Source organism: Pinus tabuliformis, chromosome 5_2 (genome assembly GCF_031772625.1).
Source record: "Pinus tabuliformis cultivar Carrire ecotype Pingquan chromosome 5_2, CPIR1, whole genome shotgun sequence".
Classification (NCBI taxonomy): domain Eukaryota; kingdom Viridiplantae; phylum Streptophyta; class Pinopsida; order Pinales; family Pinaceae; genus Pinus; species Pinus tabuliformis.
In genome coordinates, this window is record NC_142306.1 from 19,425,175 (window position 1) to 19,448,066 (window position 22,892).

At 41.1% G+C, this 22,892-nt stretch overlaps 1 non-coding gene and 2 pseudogenes across 1 annotated transcript; all 3 read right to left on the reverse strand.

The window, feature by feature from the left end:
- Positions 1 to 1,036: 1,036 nt before the first annotated feature.
- LOC149157317 (25S ribosomal RNA) lies at positions 1,037 to 4,180 on the reverse strand (annotated as a pseudogene).
- A 247-nt stretch (positions 4,181 to 4,427) lies between these two features.
- On the reverse strand, positions 4,428 to 4,581 carry LOC149157318 (5.8S ribosomal RNA). The gene has a single exon (XR_016262095.1). It is a non-coding gene; the product is annotated as a 5.8S ribosomal RNA (ribosomal RNA).
- A 15,394-nt stretch (positions 4,582 to 19,975) lies between these two features.
- Positions 19,976 to 21,552, reverse strand: LOC149157319 (18S ribosomal RNA; annotated as a pseudogene).
- Between the last annotated feature and the right edge of the window lie 1,340 nt (positions 21,553 to 22,892).

Below are 22,892 nucleotides of genomic sequence, written 5' to 3' on the forward strand. Positions count from 1 at the left end.
CCCGAGATTTGTGAGCTGGTTTGCATCGTCATGGAAACCCCTTTTTCCCCACATTGGGGTATTGTTGAAAACCCTTGTGTTTCCATTGTGCCATAAAATGTGGAAACTCGCGGTTCCATCAAGGGTGGGACATGGAAAACCCAAGTTTCCCTAGACTTGGGTGCCGCCAATTTCGACCATGGCACGACATAGAAACCCTAGGTTTCCCACGCTCGGGTGCCAAGGCTTGACATGGAAACCCCAAGTTTCCCCAAGCTTGGATGCTGCTAGTTTCGGTCGTGGCACGACATGGAAACCCCAAGTTTCCCATGCTTGGGCGCCAAGGCGCGACATGGAAACCCCAAGTTTCCACAAGCTTGGGCGCCACTGGTTTTGGTCATGGCACGACATGGAAACCCCAAGTTTCCCTAGGTTTGGGTGCCAGGGTGCGACTTGGAAAACCCAAATTTTGGGCGTGACATGGAAACCCCAAATTTTTTGTGCTGGGTCGAAGCCCAAAATTTTAGGCGCTGGGTGGAAACCCCAAATTTTGGGCGCAACATGGAAACCCCAATTTTTTTTGCGCCAGGAAGAAGCCCCAAATTTTAGGCACTGGGTAGAAACCCCAAATTTTGGGCATGACATGGAAACCCCAAATTTTTTTTCCCCAGGCGGAAGCCCAAAATTTTAGGCAGTGGGTGGAAACCCCAAATTTTTGGCACCAAGGCGCGGCATGGACACCCCCATTTTTCCCATGCTTGGGCACCAGGGCATGGCATGGAAACCCCAATTTTTCCCATGCTTGGGTGCCTTTTTTGTCGCAACATGGAAACCCCAAATTTTGGGTGCTAGGGTGCGACATGGAAAACCAAAAATTTTGGGTGCCGAAGTGTGACATGGAAACCCCAATTTTCCGGGGTTTTGGTGCCTTTTCTATCTCGACGCGGAAACCCCAAATTTCCCGCCCCCAAGCAATAAAAAATTTTCATCTGGAGGAAGAGGCAAAGGCACGAGAGTAGGACAGTTGTCTGGATTTGTTTGTGACAAGAGAGAAGCTCTGTATCGAGTCGACCAAGGGCTAAATCTCAATGGATCATGGCAGCAAGGCCACTCTGCCACTTACAATACCCCGTTGCATATTTAAGTCTTCTGCAAAGGATTCTTCTCAATGACAGCTTGGAATTGAACTTCAAAGCTACCCCAACTGAGATGCTTCATGGTCACGGTTTGCAAATGACAGGGGCCCCTTGGAGCAACAAGGCGATACCTCTACTGTGGGTTGAGATATAGTGTAAGAGTGACATGCACCGCTTCTAGTGTGGATTCTGACTTAAAGTCATTCAGTCATAATCCAACACACAATAGCTTCACACCATTGGCTTTTCAACTAAGCATGATGACCAATTGTGTGAATCAGTAGTTCCTCTCGTACTAAGTTGAATTACTATTGTAGTGTGGTTCATCAGTAGGGTAAAAAAAACTTGTCTCATGACGGTCTAAACCAAGCTCATGTTCCCTATTGGTGGGTGAACAATACAACACTTGGTGAATTTTGCTTCATAATGATAGGAATAGCCAACATCGAAGGATCAAAAAGCAACGTCGCTATGAACGCTTGGCTGCCACAAGCCAGCTATCCTTGTGGTAACTTTTCTGACACCTCTAGCTTCAAATTCTGAAAATCTAAAGGATCGATAGGCCACGCTTTCATGGTTTATATTTGTACTGAAAATAAAAATAAAATGAACTTTTACCCTTTTGTTCCACATGATATTTCTATTCTCGTTGAGCTCATCTTAGGACACCTGTGTTATCTTTTAGCAGATGTGCCGCCCTAGCCAAACTCCCCACCTGACAATGTCTTTCGCCCGAATCTTTCCCCACTGATTCTGCCAAGCCCGTTCCCTTGGCTGTGGTTTTGCTAGATAGTAGATCGGGACATTTGGAATCTCATTAATCCATTCATGCACGTCACTAATTAGATTATGAGGCATTTGGATACCTTAAGAGAGTCATAGTTACTCCTGCCATTTACCCGTGCTTGGTTCAATTTCTTCACTTTGACATTCAGAGCACTGGCATAAATCACATTGCATCAGCATCTGCAGGGACCATCACAATGCTTTGTTTTAATTAAGCAGGAGGCATTCTATGCCCGTAGCCCAATCGGCACGCGACTGCCCAGACTTTCCGTGAGAGTAGCTTGAGTAGACAACCAATAGCCCACAAGTTGAGGGCACAGACCCCTAGGCCTAGCCCTCAGCGCCAATCTTTTTCCCGAAGTTATGAATCTGTTTTATCGACATCCCTTACATAGATTGTTCTATTGACCAGAGGTTGTTCACCTTGGATATCTGACGCGGTTATGAGTATGACCAGGCATGAACGATACTCGATCCTCTAGATTTTCAAGGGTTGTCAAGGGTGTATCAGAACCGCAATACGTGCGATGCTCTTCCAGCTGCTAGACCCTATCTCTGGGTGAACCGATTCCAGGGTGGGAACATTGTTAAAAAGAAAAGATAACTCTTCCTGGGGCCCCCGATGACATCTCTGGATTTCCTAACATTGCCACCTGCCGCCATGTCCCTGTTCAGGAATATTAACCTGATTCCCTTTCGATGCTCATGTAGAGTGCACCCTTGATATAAGGCTTCCCCATCTCTTAGGATTGACTAACCCATGTCCAAGTGTTGTTCACATGGAACCTTTCCCCACTTTAGTCTTCAAAGTTCTCATTTGAATATTTTCTACTACCACCAAGATCTGTACTAGGGGTCGATCCACCCAAGCTCATGCCTAAGGTTTCTCAATGACCCCCACATCGTCCTACTCATCGGAGCCAGGCAATTGCTCCGACGATCAATTCAGTGCCATATATTTTCAGGGCTAGTTGATTCAGCAGGTGAGTTGTTACACACTCCTTAGTGGATTTCAACTTCCATGACCACTGTCCTGCTATATTAATCAACCAACACCCTTTGTGGGATCTAGGTTAGCACGCAATTCAGCACCGTAACTCAACATTCGGTTCATCCTGCATTGCCAGTTCTGCTTACCTAAAATGGCCCACTTGGAGCTCTCGATTCCACAGCGCAGCTCAATGGAGCAGTCACATCCTCTTACCTATTTAAAGTTTGAGATTAGGTCGAGGGCATTACGCCCCCGATGCCTCTATTCATTTGCTTTACCCGATAAAATTCACACGTGAGCTCTAGTTATCTTGAGGGAAACTTCAGAGGAAACCAGCTACTTGATGGTTTGATTAGTATTTCACCCCTATACGCAAGTCAGATGAACAATTTGCATGTAAGTATCACTACGAGCCTCCACCAGAGTTTCCTCTGGATTTTCCCTACTTAGGCATAGTTCACCATCTTTCAGGTCCCAATAGGTCTACTCGCAGTCGAACCCTTCGCATAATCTCAAGGTCAGTCGACGATGCACCCCCCTAGAGATGGGATCTCGCCCATCAGCTTCCTTGCGCCTCACAGGTTTTCAAACCTACCGACTCACACACATGTTAGACTCCTTTGTTCGTGTTTCAAGATAGATCGAATGGAAAGCCCTCCAACCAACACCATGAGTATGCATGTCCACAACGCCCACCACAAGGGTGCATGCTTCGTTCCTCAACCACTGCAACGGTAAACCGACAGGTAGTAATCCACCTGAGCTTGTGACGATGCAGCAGCCCATGTTGGTTTGCACCTCAAGTCAAGTGGCGGACCAGCCGGAGCTATTCCACATCTAACTGAGACCAATCAATAGCCTCCATCTACTTCCCTCCTGGCAATTTCAAGCACTATTTAACTCTCTTTTCAAAGTCCTTTTCATATTTCCCTTGCGGTACTTGTTTGCTATCGGTCTCTTGGCTGCATTTAGCCTTGGATGGAATTTACCACCCAATTAGGGCTACATTCCCAAACAACCCAAGATGCCAACAATGCCTTGTGATGCGGTAGGGTCCCGGCCTGATGGGGCTGTCACCCTCTCAGACGCCCTCTTCCAAGGGACATGGCCTAGGTCTGCCACTGAGGATGTTTCTATAAACTACAATTTAGGTGACGCTGCCACCTAATTTTCATGATGGGGTCTTCCCGGTTCACTCGCCGCTACTAGGGGAATCCTTGTAAGTTTATTTTCCTCCACTTAATTATATGCTTAAACTCAACATGTGTTCTTGCCTGAGCTGAGGTCGCAAAGTTGGATTTAAATCCTCCCTACAAGATGGGAGGACAAGAGAGAGAAAATAAAGTTCGAGTAATGCCACACAAAGCCCGCATCCACTAACGTCGACTGCCCATCCAAGGGGACAAGATCACTGCTCGCTGACGCATGTCACAAAACATTGCTTGAGGTATTTCAACCAACCGCACCACATTGGGCATGGATGACCAACTCCGCTACTCCCTAACATATTGTAGGGAGCGCATTTGAATGGGATGCGACACCTAGATAGATGTGCCCTCGACCGAGGCCTTTGGTGCAAATTGCGTTCAAAAACTCGATGATTCACAGGATCCTGCAATTCACAGTAAGTATCGCATTTCTCTACATTCTTCATCGTAACAAGAGCCAATATATCCATTTCCGAGAGTCGTTTCCACGTATTATCAAAAAATCCACCACAACACTGAATAGGGGCACCCCCCATAACAAATGTAAGGCTAAGGGCCAAAAGGAGGAAAGGTAGAAAAACACATGGAAGAAAGAGAAACAAAGGTGTCTACCCCCTCACAGGAGGAGGCTCAAATAGAGAACAATCTCCCTGAGCCTCGCATCCTTGCAAAAATGGGGGAAATGCATGGAACAACAATCAAGAAGGACTAGGGTGGCCACCCCGAGATCTCGCACTACTTTTAATCGTTCCCGAACACCAATCCACAATAATTCCCCCTTTTCTTCATAAAGATAGGGACCGAAAGGAAGAAGGGAAGAAAACAAGGTGAAAGAAATAGAGATCAAATGTGGCTACCAGCTCACAAGGGGAGGCTCAAACAAGGTACAAGCCTCCCAAGCCCTGTGCCTTGGCAAAAAGGGGGAAATTGAAGGGGACGACGATCGAGAATGACTAGGGTGGCCACCCTAGGAGCTCACTGTGTTTCATCCTTCCCGAACACCAATCCATAACAATCCCACCTTTTCTCTGTAAACCTAGGGGCCCAAAGGAAGAAGGGAGGAAAACAACATGAAAGAAAGGGATATCAACTGTGGCTAATGGCTCACAAGGGGATGCTTCAAACAGAGAACAAGCTTCCCCAACCCTGTGCCTTGGAAAAAAGGGGGAACTGCAGGGGATGAAGATCGAGAAGGACTAGGGTGGCCACTCTGGGAGCTCACACTACGTTTCGTCCTTCCCGAACACCAATCCACAACAATCCCACCTTTTCTCCGTAAAGCTAGGGGCCAAAAGGAAGAAGCGAAGAAGAAAAATGAAAGAAAGAGAGATATCAAACGTGTCTACCAGCTCACAAGGGGAGGCTCAGATAGAGAACAAGCTTCCCCAATCCTGTGCCTTCGCAAAAAGTGGGGAACTGCAGGGGATGACGATCGAGAAGGACTAGGGTGGCCACCACCAAAACTCACACTACTTTTCATCCTTCCTGAACACCAATCCACAAAAATCCCACATTTTCTCTATAAAGCTAGGGGCCAAAAGGAGGAAGGGGATTAAACAACATGAAAGAAAGAGATATCAAATGTGGCTATTGGCTCACAAGGGGAGGTGTTGAGTCCCAAACCTGCACTTCCCTATATACCCTTTCAGCCTTCTTTTTCCATTTACTTTGTCCACGAAGCTGTCAAATCGTTGCATAATAGTTTAAAAAGAACTTATGGAATGGTTTCCTAACTATGCTTATGACTGTTGTTTGATTTAGATTTTTGTTCAAGCAGCTGCGGAAACTTGTCACTTTCTGCAGGCAGCCCAAGTTTCTGCAGCCATTTTGTTAAAGGCTATGCTACAGGTGTCCGATGGAGAAACCAGCCACATGGGTAAGCTGCACGTGACATGTACATGGGGTGTGTACCCTCAGATCAGCCAAATCATTCATAAACAATCGCGGTCAACGATGGTCAAAGGAAGGGCCAAATGAAGAATTTCGAGGTGGCACGACTCTGTTTTGCCCACGTGAAGGTTTGCGGGGCACGATCCTTAGTTTTCGGAGATATTGGCACACCTGGAGAGCAGCCTGTGAACTAAACCAAGCAGCCACCACTCCATGAATTCATGACCACCACGCTAGATCTCGGCTCAAGGGATTTACGTGTCTTTTAGCAGCATAAATCTAGGAATTAGTTGCAGCATCTTTTTCTTATAAATAACGCGTTGATATACGTTGAAGGATTAGCTTTCATATTGTAATTTCGACTGTTGTCACCCACTGTACTACATTTCACTTTAAATACATGAGAAGACAGTTTTTCTGAATCGGATTTGTGACTAAGTGATTGACTGGCCGAGGTTGCAGAGGGCCCCTCTACACCAGAGCCTTGTATAGTTTCTACTTGCTTTCATTTACTGTTTTCTTTCAATTATTCCTTGTATATATAGTGTGTTGTTCTAATGATCATTGCTATCTATATTTCCTTTATGTTTCTTTTCTAATAGTTAGCTGATCAGTGCTTCTTTTACAAGTTTTGTTGTAGGTAGCCCGGGCAAATTTACATATTTTTTATATAACTACTGACATATGAGATCATCTTGTCCTTCCTGCTAATTTTCATTTTCTGAAGTTTAATTCCAGAACTGTCATTTTTCAATTTGTGTTTTGCTTATTTATTTTTCTGCTACTTAGACATCATACTACTCATTTGTTTATGGTTTCTTTCTATAGTCAAGTAACTCTATTAGTAAGGAATCAGAATATTACTTATTGTAGTGTGATTTAATTTAATTTCCTGCAATTTAGATATCATATTTCTTAACTTGTTCATGATTGCTTCCCATAAGGTAGATTGAGTTGAAGGGTAAAGGATCAGAAGAGTTGAAGGAGTGTGATTAGTTTCCTTTATGCAATTTAATTTCCTGCAACTTAGATATCATATTGCTTAACTTGTTCATGATTGCTTCCCATAAGGAGGATTTAGTTTAAGGGTAAAGGATCAGAAGAGTTGAAGTAGTGTGATTAGTTTCCTTTATGCAATTTAATTTCCTGCAATTTAGATGTCATATTGCTTAACTTGTTCATGATTGCTTCCCATAAGGCAAATTGAGTTGAAGGGTAAAGGATCAGAAGGGTTTAAGTAGTGTGAATTAGTTGCTTTGTTTTTAGTCTTTTAGTTGCTTTAAGTTCAGTTTTTACTTTCTTTTTCATACAGCAGCAAGGATACTGGGCCATTGTCATTAGTTCACTATTTGATACATTTACTTCCTCTTAAGAATTGATTTCATTATAGTTATTTTAGAGCTTTCTTTTTGAACACTTTCAATTTTGGAAAATCACTGTAGAAATCACCATTACCATCCATACTTAACTTTCATTTTCGCCATCACACACACTAGGGAATCCATAAAAGATAAATCCTAAAACAAACTAAAAAAAAACTCAAAAATGACAAAAAGGCTAAGAAAATGGTTATCTTGTACATATAGTACACTTCACTTCGTCAGTTTACGAATCCCGGATTGACATTTTAATCAGCAATTTAGAACACACTAAATTGACCAAACTTTTTGGCGCTGTTGCCGGGGAAGTGAAATTAGGTAGCCAATTTCTTAAAAAAAAAATAAAAATCAAGGAAGGAAAATTGATAACCTCTCAAAGTATGCTCTCCTCTTGCACTTAGTGTGATCTGGAGGATCAGAAAAGAGAAAGTTATTGTTTTAATAGTTTCTTGAATATGCTCTCTTCTTGCACCTAGAGTGACCTGGAAGATCAGAAAGAGAATTATTAGCCTAACTTGAAGAAAAATAAAAATGATATGCATAGAGCAAGAGATTCTAGGGGAAGGTTTTTAGCCAGAGCCAAGAGTTCGATTTTCACAACTCCTTCTACCTCAAGGAATAGACAAGAGACACCTCCATCATCTCCAACCTACACTCCTAGCCCTAGGATTCCTGGAATTCAAGAGGCAGTAGTTGAGTTAGGAGACTCTTCCTCACCATCCATCGAATTTGAATTAGGAAAAGATCCTTTCTTTTCTTCTACAGGGAGACACATTATAATTGAAGAAGTAGAATCATCTAAGGAAGAAGAGGGAGAAATTCCTCCTCGTTTTCCATTAGTAGAGGAACCAGAGAACTCTGAAATCTCTGAGAAAACTACCATGACAGAAGAGGGAATTAACGAATTTGGTAGAGGTAGAGGTAGAGGAGGGGGAGGAGGAAATAATGGAGGAGGTAGAGGTAACAATGGGGGAAATAGGGATGGAGATAACTCATTTGGATTTCCTATAGTCGATGAGGATTCTTGAGCAACAATGAAAAATATTTCACCATCTGTCCTCCCAAATTTTCATTGGTTAAGAAATGAAGATCCTGAAACATTTCTATTTGAGTTTGAGGTCGTGTGTCGAACCTATGATTATCTGGAAGACTCTAAAAAACTCAAATTGTTTCCTTCAACATTGAAAGGAGCTGCTTTGAAATGGTTCATGGGATTACTCACTCAATCCATTAGGACTTGGAATGATATGAAACAAACATTTCTGGATAGATACATGGATTATTGTATGCCTACCAACCACAAGGATGAAGTATTTTAAATGATACAAAGAGAAGATGAAAACTTGGAGGATTTACTTGAAAGATTCCAATACAATCTGAAAAGAGCAAAAATGAGTAACTTAGATGAGGAAACCTTGAAAGCCCTTCTATTAAAAGCCATTAGAGATGAATGGATAGATATTTTAAACATGATTGGAAAAGGAGACATATCTCAACTTCCACTTCATGATATAGCAGAGCTGTGTGTCCATCTCTCAAGAGGAAAATCTAAAAGTGGAAAAGGGCCTAGAGATCCTTATCTCATCAGAGCATACAAATCTGCAACTGTATCAGTAAGTAGGGCTGAGATTGGCAATATGCTTGATGAATTCAAAACTGATATCTTAGGGAGTCTTAATGAGTAACTAGACACTCTTAAGATCCAGAATAAGCAGAAAGCATACGCTGAAGATTTAGCCATCTTTTGCCCAAAATGTAGAAAAAAACATGCTCTCAGGAATGTCCCTTGGATGCAAAAGTTGTAGAAACATGTGCGATTTGTTCAGAGAATCATGAGACCAAGGATTGTCCTTCAATTCCCGGGCTCAAAGCTGTCTTCCAAGAAGATCCAAATACAATTGAGTCTCTCTGTTTTGTTGCAAGGAGACCTTGGCAGTGGCAACAAAACCAAGGGTTTAATAACTTTATGAACTTTCAAACCCCACAAAATTGGAATCCTTGGCAACAACCTTGGTCCCAACCTCAACATTCTTTTCAATCATGGGTACAAGGCATGCAAAATCCTTATGGGAGATTTGCTCAATTTTATCAATATCCTCCATCTTTTCAAAACCAACAAGCTCCACAACTTCCAAATCAAAACCCACAACTATCATTGCCATTTCAACAACAACCGTCTCAACAGAACCAAAATTCTCAACTCTTGCTTCCATTCCAACAAAAGTCAAATCAACTTCCTTCTCAGCCATTGCCAAACCCCAATAATAAAACCCTCAAAATGCTTACATGGTAGAAGGTCAACAATTTCCTACCTATATGATTGTTCCTCTCAATGATGTACAACTCAAATTTGGTAGAGTTTTAGATAAACCTTCTATAGATGCCCAAAGTCAAAGCATTTCTGAGGAAGATTCTCTTGAAGCCAATAAGGGTTCTGAAGCATCTCTTCAAAACCCAAACACTTAGAAAGAAAAAGAAAAAGATCTAACCCCCAAAACTCCTATAGTTGAGCAACCTGCATCTTCATCCACACCTCCTTTTCCTGAAAGATTACAAATTGAAAAAGGGGTGGGAAAACAAATCTTGTTGCCTAACTATGATTTTCTAGATGAATTGAAGAATGTCTGTATCAAGATTCCATTGTTACAAGCCATTAGAGAGATTCCTATTCTAGTAAAAACAATAAAGGAGTTGAGTCTTAAAAGACCAAGAAGGAAACCTAGAGACACAAGAAGAATCCACCTGGTAGGGAAAATTGTAGACATCATGATGGGAAAAATTACTATGCAGAAATATGTAGATCCCGGTAGTCCAAATGTCAAAACACATATCAATGGGATAGAAATTCCAAATTCTTTAATTGATTTAGGGGCTGCTATCAACATTATGAGTAGACAGAATATGGAACAACTGAAACTTCCTAATCTTATCTTTACACCTACTTTATTGCAGCTTACAGATCGACCAATTATTAAACCAGATGGTGTATTAGAAGACATTCCAGTCTCCTTAGACTCTTGGGAATATCCAGTAGATTTTATGATTTTAACCCCCAAGAGTAATTTAGGAGGACACCCTCTCATCTTAGGAATACCTTGGCTAGCCACAGCCGATGCTTTCATCAGTTGTAGGTCTGGGGATATGTATATTTATAATGGTAATTCGACAAAGAATTTCAACCTATATCCTCCAGCAAAAGCAATTACAGAAATAGGAGATAACGAGTGGATTGATGATGAAGATACTATACAACCTGTCTTTACCATTTCTGAAGTTAGTGAAGATAGTCAAATTCTGAACACATTAGAAAAATTTGAAACATCTTCAGAATATGACCACACACAATTTCAGTTAGATTCCGACATTGAGTATTTATCATCTAGACAAATGTCTCTTTTCTCTATGGAAGAGTTTGGTAGTTCCGCCATTGAGATCTTTCTAGGAAAAACATTGAATATCAACAAAAATTTGGAAAGATCACAACAGGAAGAACTAACCAAAATCTTGCAAAAACATTCTACTGCATTTGCATGGGAATATACTTATATGAAAGGTATTGACCCTAAGACTTGCATTCATCACATCTACATTGAGGAAAACAGTAGACCAATTAGAAAACGTCAGAGAAGGATGAATCCAAACCTTAGGGAGATAGTGAAAGAAGAGCTCCAAAAGTTACTTAATGTAAACTTCATTTATCCAATTTCAGATAGCTGATGGGTTTCTCCTTTGGTTATAGTACCTAAAAAGAATGGTAAATGGAGGGTATGCATTGATTACAGGGAATTGAACAAAGCAACTTTGAAGGACCACTTTCCTTTACCCTTTATCGATAAGGTATTAGATACTTTAGCAGGCAAAAAGTATTTTTCATTTTTGGATGGTTTTAGTGGCTACAATCAAATTCAAGTAGCACCTGAAGATCAGGACAAGACCACATTTACCTATCCATGGGGAACTTTTTCTTACCGAGTACTTCCTTTTGGATTATGTAATGCACCCGCAACATTTCAAAGGGCGGTACTAGGAATCTTTTCTGATCTAATCCATGATTGTGTAGAGGTTTATATGGATGATTTTACAGTTTATGGTAATTCATTTGAAGAGGCATTAGAGAATTTGGAAAAAGTCCTTATAAGATGTAAAGAAACAAACCTATCATTAAGTCATGAAAAATGCTCTATGATGTTTACTGAAGGGATTGTTTTAGGACATCATATTTCAGGGGATGGGATTAAAGTTGATAGATCAAAAGTTGAAGTCATCTCCAAGTTGCCTATTCCAAATTGTCAAAAAGATGTTAGAAGTTTTCTTGGATTTGCTGGATATTATAGAAGATTTATTGAAAACTTCACCAAAATAGCATCTCCACTATTCAAATTACTTACAAAAGACTGTGAATTCAAATGGGATCCTAATTGTCAATCTGCATTTGAAACTTTGAAAACAAGAATATCTGAAGCACCCATTTTAAGAGGGCCAAATTGGAAACTTCCTTTCCATATTTCCACAGATGCTTCAGATACAGCTCTAGGAGCTGTGTTGGGACAAAAGGATTTAGTTCCTTATGCCATTTACTACACCAGTAAAAATTTGACTCCCACTGAGTTAAACTATACTGTGACTGAGAAAGAGTTCTTAGTTGTTGTTCATGAAATCAATAAGTTTAGACACTATATAACTGGCTATGAAACTTTTGTCCATACTGATCATTCTGCAATTAGATATTTCATGAATAAACCTGTTACTAATGGCAGAGTTACAAGATGGCTCTTACTTTTACAAGAATTCAATATTACTGTGTTGGATAGACCAGGGAAACAAAATACAGTAGCTGATTTCTTGTCTAGAATCCAAAATACTAATGAATATGCTCCTGTAGAGGATAAGTTCCGAGATGAGTATTTATTTGCAATAACTACTAAGACTCCTTGGTATGCAGATATTGCTAACTATTTGGCTACAGGAAAGCTACCTCCACATCTATTTCCTGGTGAAAAAAGAAAAATTATTCAGGAGAGTTCAAGTTATTTATGGATTTCTAATGAATTGTTTAAAACAGGGCTAGATTATGTGATCAGAAGATGTGTTCGGGAAGATGAAATGCCTGACATCCTCAAGGCATGTCATGATGAACCATGCGGTGGACACTTTGATGACAAAAGGAGGGCCTATAAAATCCTTTCTTTAGGATATTATTGGCCTTCTCTTTTCAACGATGCAAAACAATATGTCAGAAGGTGTGACAGCTGCCAAAGAGTTGGGAGACCGACTCTTTCAAATGAAATGCCATTACAACCACAGGTACTCATCGAACCCTTTGAAAAATGGGCTTTATATTTCATTGGACCTATTAATCCACCATCTAAACAGAAAAAGTATATATTGGTATGCACTGATTATGTCACTAAATGGGTAGAAGCTAAAGCATTGCCTTTTGCCACTAAAAATTCAGTTGTTCAATTTCTTTTTGAGGATATTTTTACTTTTTTTGGTGTCCCAAGCGAAATTGTGACAGATCAGGGAAGTCAATTTACATCTAACTTGATGGAGAAGCTGATGGAAGAATACAAAATCAAGCACAGAAAATCTACTCCTTACCATCCGCAAGCAAATGGCCAGGTGGAGTCTACAAACAAAGTTCTTGAAAGCATCATCACCAAAACTGTTCATCTACACAGAAAAGATTGGGCAGAAAGGCTTCCTGAAGCCTTATGGGCCTACATAACTACATGGAAGAATACAACAGGAAATTCTCCCTATGAACTTGTTTATGGGAAAGAAGTCCTGCTCCCCATTGAGTTTCAAGTCAAGACTTTCAAGATGGCAGTCCAGTTGGGGATGAATCTATCAGAATCCCAAAAGCACAGAATGGAGCAGCTGAATGAGCTAGATGAAATCAGACAAGAAGCAATTTTAAAGACTGATCTAGTTCAACATCAAAGAGCTAAATGGCATGACAGATACATCAAAAAGAGAAAGTTTCAAGAGGGATATTGGGCATTACTGTTTGATTCCAAGTTAAAAGACTTTAAAGGTAAATTTCAGACCCATTGGCTTGGGCCATATGAAATTGACAAAGTCTTTAATAATGGAGCGGTAAGAGTCAAGACCATTGATGAATTTTAGATTTATTTTCTTGTGAATGGCCACTGATTGAAAATTTATCATAAGCCACTCTCAAAAGAAGAATTTGTCAAGATGTTCCAAGAGAATTCTGCAATAAGGCTGGTGGAGAAGAATCCTTCTTCCCCACCAGCCTAGCCTTTTATTCTTTTAGTTAAAAATAAAATAAAATTGTATAAGCCTGAAAACCAATCATAGATTGGCAGTCTTATACAAAAAATATGGAGTGAAAATCAAGGACACTCGACACTCTATATTTTCTAAAAAAAAAAATCTCCTCTCCTTCTCTTTCCATCTTCACTCCACCTCATTTTCCATTTCACTTCACCTCCATCTCATTCACATTTTCTCTTCACTTCACTCCGCTTCATTTTCATTCCATTCCACTCATTTCATTCTAATTTCATCAATAAAAGTTCCTTTCAGAACTATTTCCACTCAGTTAGTTCTTTTCTAACCACATTTTTTCAAATAAGTGGGTGTTGTCCCAGTTTCCGCAGCTGGAAGCAGTTTCCGCAGCCAGAAACGATTTCCGTAGCCACCATCACTCTGTTTTTTCAAATACACAGTCAAAATGTTAGTACAGAAATCATGAAAATGCATGTGTAAGTGAGAAAATACCATGAAGACATGGAGCATATCCAAGATATCAAGAAAGAACAATTGGCTAAAAACTATGGGCAAGAAATGACAAAGTTTCCAAAGGTACGAGCAATTTTTTTTTATCAAATAGCAATTAAAGTCATGATTATGCATAGTTATCAAACCATGAAAAGTTCTACTATGTGCAATGATTTGATATGATAGCTCTATTACCACTCCTATCCCAAAACATTACTCCATACACCAAGCATTCATTTCTTAACGGTCTCATGATGGGTTTTTCGGGTTTAAACTCAAGTTAACTGCACTTCATTTGCCACCTGCGCACATGAGATGTGACCAATCTCCTTACGACTCTTCTTCACCGTATTTTCCGCAGCTATCTATTAAAAATGTTTGATCTCCCGTACGTAGCCGTTAATTCAAAAATATCTCGCTTCCACTACCAGTCACTTACCAATTCATTAAAGACATTCCTTTCATATACACGCACTTCAGTTTGTAAACCCATTCACCACTGTCTATCCTCTGTTCTGCCTATAATCCGAAGCATTCCCGTCACCTGTTATCGATTGAAACCATTACCTTTTACCATAAACCCTGCAATAGAGCTACTGTCCTCTGTTAAAAATTGTATCCTCAGCCGAAATTTGAAACAGGGAAAGAAATGGGAAAACTACTCAGGGCAGAGCCAGAAGGACCAAAATACTTAGAAGGTTACCCTCAGGCCAAGGATTTACTGAAGAAAGCTAAGTGGTTACGGTTCATTCAAAGGTTTAAAGGCTATAACGAAGAAGCAACCAACGCTTTTGCACGGTCATTTGATGGTCAAAAAGTGGAGATTGGAGATTTGAAGCTTACAGTGACCGAAACAACAGTAGCAGCTGCTACAGGCTTACCTCAAGAAGGTGAAAGATGGTTCAAAAATAAAAGCGTGGATGAACAGGCATGGAGAATCATGCTAAGAAACCCAAGTATGGACACTACCGTGTTTACTAAAGGAATCCCTGTTCATGCATTAAAGGAAGAATGGGCTAGCCTACTATTAGTTATGCAAAAATTTGTCACCTGTGAAGGACACTTCGGTTTGATGTATATGTACCATGCTAGATTGCTGATGAATTTCTTAGAAAATCAGGCTCTTAATTTGCCTTATTTCTTGCTCTTGAGTTTGAAGAAAATGAGCATTACAGTCCAAAAACACATAGGCAATATAGACCCTCATCTATACCATCATGGACTTATAAAAATTCTTATTGAAGACCACTTAAGGAAAAAAAAAGATACATGGAGCAATTTTTGATAAGAAACTACTTCCAAGAGCCATCTGAGGCCTCTAAAAGTAGCACACTGAGGACACCAAGGAAAAGTAGGAGGAGAGAAAAGAACACTACAATCCAAGACTCCCCTACTATAGAAACTCAAGAAACTGACCAAAAAGAAGAAGAAGATACAGCTAAAGACAAGAAACAGAAGAAAGAAAAAGGCAAAAGAACCATCCAAGAAGTCTATCCATCCCCTGAGCAATCCATAGAGGAGGATTTTCAACCACTGTCAGAAAGATTAGTACATCTTCAGGCTACTACTATAGCAAAGAAAAAGGCAAAAGGAAAACAGAGTATACAAGAAAAGAGCACTAGTCCACCATACTTAAGGAGAAGCACAAGGTTAAGAGGAAAAGGGAGTAAAACGCAAATGAAACGGCCCCACTTCATTGACTTAGGTGGAGAGACACCTGAGAAAACTCCAGCTGGTCGTAGTCCACCTCATCGTCAACCAAGCATTGAAATCAGTCCTACACATGATGAAAGCCCTTCTCGGCCGGAGTTGGAGAGAAGTCCTCTTCCTCCACCAGATTTTGAACTCAGTCCAAGAAAGACACCTAAAGTAGACCCCAATCAATAGGAAGTATATGACTACTTGGAATCATTAGAAAAGTAGGCTGCAGGTCCAAGCACCACTTTGCCACTAGATGCACAAGTTCAGTCCTTGAAACATGAGGTATTTGAATTAGAAGTCCTAAATAGGCATATCAAGTAGGAAAATGAAGCACTCAAAGAGCAAAGCAAGGTAGATAATATTATCCATGATAACACTATGCTCCATTTAGGACTATGGAAAAAGAAAAACAAGAAGTTGAAGAAAAAGTTCAAAAAGTTGAGTAGAGCATTGATTAATCTCAAGTTCAGGTGTCTAATAAGGAAACCAAGAATGGTGGTAGCACCAAAGAAGAAGAAAATAGGGCTAGATGTCCTAGCAGAAGCATCAAAACATATGGATTAGAAAGGGGTGACTAAATTTTGGTTGCATGAGGACATGCAACACCTTCACAGTTGGGGTATGTTGAGTCCCAAACCTGCACTTCCCTATATACCCTTTCAGCCTTCTTTTTCCAATTACTTCGTCCACCAAGCTGTCAAATCATTGCATAATAGTTTAAAAAGAACTTATGGAATGGTTTCCTAACTATGCTTATTACTGTTGTTTGATATAGATTATTGTTCAAGCAGCTGCAGAAACTTGTCACTTTCTGCAGCCAGCCCAAGTTTCCGTAGCCATTTTGTTAAAGGCTATGCTACAGGTGTCTGATGGAGAAACCAGCCACATGGGTAAGCTGCACGTGACGTGTACATGGGGTGTGTCCCCTCAGATCAGCCAAATCATTCATAAACAGTCGTGGTCAACGATGGTCAAAGGAAGGGCCAAATGAAGAGTTTCGCGATGGCACGGCTCTGTTTTGCCCACGTGAAGGCTTGCGGGGCACGATCCTTAGTTTTCGGAGATATTGGCACACCTAGAGAGTAGCCCGTGAACTAAACCAAGCAGCCACCACTCCATGAATTCATGACCACGATGCTAGATCTCGGCTCAAGGGATTTACGTGTCTTTTAGCAGCATAAATCTAGGAATTAGTTGCAGCATCTTTTTCTTATAAATAACGCGTTGATATACGCTGAAGGATTAGCTTTCATATTGTAATTTCCACTATTGTCACCCACTGTACTGCATTTCACTTTAAATACATGAGAAGACAGTTTTTCTGAATCAGATTTGTGACTAAGTGATTGACTGGCCGAGGTTGTAGAGGGCCCCTGTACGCCAGAGCCTTGTATAGTTTCTACTTGCTTTCATTTACTGTTTTCTTTCAATTATTGCTTGTATATATAGTGTGTTGTTCTAATGATCATTGCTGTCTATATTTCCTTTATGTTTCTTTTCTAACTGTTAGCTGATCGGTGCTTCTTTTACAAGTTTTGTTGTAGGTAGCCCGGGCAGATTTACATATTTTTTTAGATAACTACTGACATATGAGATCATCTTGTCCTTCCTGCTAATTTTCATTTTCTGAAGTTTAATTCCAGAACTGTCATTTTCCAATTTGTGTTTTGCTTATTTATTTTTCTGCTACTTAGACATCATACTACTCATTTGTTTATGGTTTCTTTCTATAGTCAAGTGACTCTATTAGTAAGGAATCATAATATTACTTATTGTAGTGTGATTTAATTTAATTTCCTGCAATTTAGATATCATATTGCTTAACTTGTTCATGATTGCTTCCCATAAGGTAGATTGAGTTGAAGGGTAAAGGATCAGATGAGTTGAAGTAGTGTGATTAGTTTCCTTTATGCAATTTAATTTCCTACAATTTAGATATCATATTGCTTAACTTGTTCATGATTGCTTCGCATAAGGTAGATTGAGTTGAAGGGTAAAGGATCAGAAGAGTTGAAGTAGTGTGATTAGTTTCCTTTATGCAATTTAATTTCTTGCAATTTAGATGTCATATTGCTTAATTTGTTCATGATTGCTTCCCATAAGGTAGATTGAGTTGAAGGGTAAAGGATCATAAGGGTTTAAGTAGTGTGAATTAGTTGCTTTGCTTTCAGTCTTTTAGTTGCTTTAAGTTCAGTTTTTACTTTCTTTTTCATACAGCAGCAAGGATACTGGGCCATTGTCATTAGTTCACTGTTTGATACATTTACTTCCTTTTAAGAATTGATTTCATTACAGTTAGTTTAGAGCTTTCTTTTTGAACACTTTCAAGTTTGGAAAATCACTGTAGAAATCACCATTACCATCCATACTTAACTTTCATTTTCACCATCACACACACTAGGGAATCCATAAAAGATAAATCCTAAACAAAACTAAAAAAAAACTCAAAAACGACAAAAAGACTAAGAAAATGGTTATCTTGTACATATAGTACACTTCACTTCGTCAGTTTACGAATCTCGGATCAACATTTTAATCAGCAATTTAGAACACACTAAATTGACCAAATAGGAGGCTCAAATAGAGAACAAGCTTCCCAAACCCTGTGCCTTCGCAAAAAGTGGGGAACTGTAGGGGACGGTGATCGAGAAGGACTAGGGTGACCACCCCGGGAACTCGCACTACCTTTCGTCCTTCCCGAACACCAATCCACAACAATCCCACCTCTTCTCCATAAAGCTAGAGGAAAAAGGAAGAAGGGAAGAAAACGACACCAAAGAAATAAAGATCCCAAGAAAATAGAGAAGCTCAATAGCACTCCAAGTAGATGTCCGCTAACCAAAAGGAAATCAAACAAGGAATCCAATCAAAAAGCATCCCACCTCTTCACACCCTCCCACATACATTATGACACAACACCCTCTCTATCTTACAACATAAAAAACAACAATCAAACAACCAAGAAAATAAATCACAACCTAAACTTGACCACTAGAAAAGACAAGGGCCACAATGAGACCAATGTCTGGATCACATTACTGAGAGGTAAACAATCCCCAAACCTGACACAAGACTTCAAATGAAAAATAGACTACAAATAACAAACCCACCCCGTTATTGCACCTCTTCATGTACAAAACACCCAACAACCTTTCTAGCAAGAAAGTCGACGGGGGTCAAAAATCAAACTCCAAGGAGGAGTTGTCATAGGCCGACACTCAATGCTAGAGAAATCCATGGGCCATAAATACATTGATGGTGCAAGTCTACTAAAGAGAGGGACGTTCACAAAGTGCACACCACGAAACAAAGAAATGACCAAGTCCCACAAAAAACCCACAATCCGAAGGGAGGAACAAAGACACAACCCGCTACTTCTTTTTTTCTTAGAAGGAGAGTGGCTCATGAGAGGACAAGGAATTCCCTCGATAGCAAAGGCATGAGATAAGATCGCCACCATCATGCCCATTGGTGGGGAAAACTGCGATCTCGATGGAGCTCAGACCGAGGGAGGGGTTTTTCATTACCTGGACACCCAACCCTTCCACGAGGGAATATCATGGAACGGTCAGGTGGAATAGGGTGGCTAGCCCAATGGGTTGAACTGCTCTTCATTCATCCCATAATGACCCCACCCCGACAATTTCCCCTCACTGAAGGTTTGAGCTACCAGACACGCACGCAACCACTCCCTCGACCCAACCACCAACCAAAAAGCTCACCCAAGCAACACATTAGCCACTGCCGCCTTTTTGAGAGAACCAATTATGGAAGACCGCACCCTTGGCCCATGCCTTCCAACAAAAAAAATAGTGAGCATCACCACTAAGAATGAGTCTAAATTTATCCATCATCTTTCCCAAGCACCTCAACTGCAGCAACCATGCCCGACAAAACAGATTGTCGAAAGGGATCCCAAGAAACAAGCTTCTGAATCCCCTACAGAAATGCATTGGGGGAAAGAAAAAAAAGGATGGGCGGGACAAGCACAAGCATGGATTGTAAGCACACACATGAAAAAACAAGTGTTACCTCAAGATGAGCAACCAACAATGTTCCTGCCAAACACCAAATCCGCTTCCCTAGAGACACACCACACAGTCCCACATTTCAATCGAAACCCAACTAACCCGAACCAAAAAAGAAAACCCTTGCTATCAATGATTCTACTGTAGGTTCACCTACGGTAAACACGTTACGAATTCTCCTTCATATAAATGATAAGGTTCAATGAACTTCTCACGACGTCGACGACGATGAACCACCATCATCGACGCAGATCAAACACTTCACTGGATCATGTAATCGGTAGGAGTGACGGGTGGTGTGTACAAAGGGCAGGGACGTAGTCAACATGAGTTAATGACACATGCTTACTAGGAATTCCTCATTGAAGACCAATAATTGCAATGGTCTATCCCCATCACGATGCAATTTGAGAAGATTTCCCGATCCTCTCGAACCAGGAAGAAAAAATTGTTGGCTGCATCAGTGTAGCACGCTTGTGGCCTAGAACATCTAAGGGCATTACAAACCTATTATTGCCTGAAAATTCCATGGCTGAGGTCTCAAAAGGTACTGGTGGAGTCCTTAGAGCAACATCCGCCGATCACTAGTCGGCATCGTTTATGGTTGAGACTAGGATGATATCTGATCATCTTCGAGTCCCCAACATTCATTCTTGATTAATGAAAACATCATTGGAAAATGCTTTCACAGTGGTATGTCTGATCATCTTCGAGTCCCCAACATTCATTCTTGATTAATGAAAACATCATTGGAAAATGCTTTCACAGTGGTATGTCTTTCATAAATCTAAGAATTTAACCTCTGACAATGAAATACGAGTGCCCCCGAGAGTCCCTATTAATCATTACTCCGTTCCCAAAGGCCAACATAATAGGACCAGACTCCTATCACGTTATTCCCTGCTAATGTATTCAGAGCATAAGCTTGCTTTGAGTACTCTAATTTTTTCAAAGTAACAACACTGGAGCCACGACCCAGCTAATTAAGGCCAGGAGCACACCGCTGACAAAAGGGATGGAAGGGTAGGTGCACACTGAGTAGGCAGATCGACCTTTATGACCGAAGATCCAAGTATGAGCTTTTTAATTGCAACAACTTAAATATATGCTATTGGAGCTAGAATTACCACGGCTGTTGGCACCATACTTGCCCTCCAATGGATCCTCGTTAAGGGATTTAGATTGTACTCATTCCAATTACCAGACTCGATGAGCCCAGTATTGTTATTTATTGTCACTACCTCCCCATGTCAGGATTGGGTAATTTGCGTGCCTACTACCTTCCTTGGATGTCGTAGCTGTTTCGTAGGTTCCCTCTCTTGAATCGAACCCTCATTCTTCGTCACCCATCACCACCATGGTAGTCCTCTATCCTACCATCGAAAGTTGATAGGGCAGAAATTTGAATGAAGCATCACCAGCACAAGGGCTGTGAAATCCGTTGAGTTATCATGATTCACCGGAGAAGTGCACAAGCCCACGCTAGCCTTTTATCTAAAAAATGCATCCCTTCCAAAGAGTCAGGACTTGGTGCACATATTAGCTCTAGAATTACTATAGTTATCCAAGTAGTATGGTACCATCAAAAAAACCATAACTGATTTAATGAGCCATCCACAGTTTCACAGCCTGAATTAGTTCATACTTAGACATGCATGTCTTAATCTTTGGGACAAGCATATGAGTACTGGCAGGATCAAACAGGTGGCACCCTCCCACTTCAAAGGGCATTCTGGGCACTCTCTTACCAAGAGCCAACCTGAACACCCATCAAGTCAAAGAGATATCAAAATATCATGTAAAACTTTTATGCCTTGCACCTCTTGCATCCCAAGAAGGAAGCACATGCAACATGCCAAGGACATGGTGAACAAATGGGTAGACCTGCCAAGCCACAACGCACCAAGGCCACTTCAGAGTTTGCAACCATGCCCCAACCAACAAGAAAATGAGTGATCACTCACCCACTCCCTTAGAAATGCCTCCAAAAGCCTCCACGCCCTACACCGAGGCCACTTAAGAGTCCACCCAGGTAGCAACAACGATGGACCTCGATCTCCTAATTGCCTGCGGTAGCCTCGATGCAAAGGAAATAAATGGAGAATGATCAACCATGCAACCTCTATATTATAAATGAGCCCCAACCCTCCCCACCTAGCATCGTGGCCACCTAGGAATCCACCCGAACAGCAGCAACAATGGACCTCGTTCTCCTGATTACCTGTAGCAGCTCGATGTGAAGGAAAAGGAAGGAAACAAAAAGAGGATGACCGACTATAAATCCTATCATAGAGAGGCCATAAAAACCTCCCCGCCCCACACCGATGCCACCTAGGAGTCCACTCGGACAGCACCAATAGTGGACCTCGATCGGATGATCGCCTACTGCAGACTTGACACAAAGGCAAGGGAAGGAAATAATACAAGCCAAACCAAGCCCGCAACCTCCCCTAAAAATGCCCCCAAACCCTCCCCTCCCTGCACAAAGGCCACCTAGGAGTCCACCCAGATAGATGCAACGATGGACCTCGATCACATGGTTGCTTGCGACAACCTCAATGCAAAGGAAACGGAAGGAAATAAAACAAGACCAACTGAGCCCACAACGTCTCCTAGAAATGCTCCCCGACCCTCCCCGCCCCACACCGAGGCCACCTAGGAGTCCACCCAAATAGCAGCAATGGTGAACCTCGATCACTTGACCACATGTGACAACCACGATGCAAAGGAAAAGGAAGGAAATAAATGCAAATCAAGAGGCTCACTACACAATACAAGAACATATCCAAATAGGAGGAGGGATCGGGCAACTCTGCACCCCACGCACCCTACGTACAGGAAACGTAGGAGATTGCCCATAGCTTTACCAACTAAAAAATGAATAATTTTCACCTACAGCCACCTCCACGCAGGGGAGGGAGGTCAAAGCATTCCACCTTGAAATCCTTCTTCCAAATAGCCCCCACCATCTACGTAGCAAGCCTCCACCCCATTGGACCATGAGCACATACATAATTGAAACAAAAAATGCCCATAAACATTGTGAC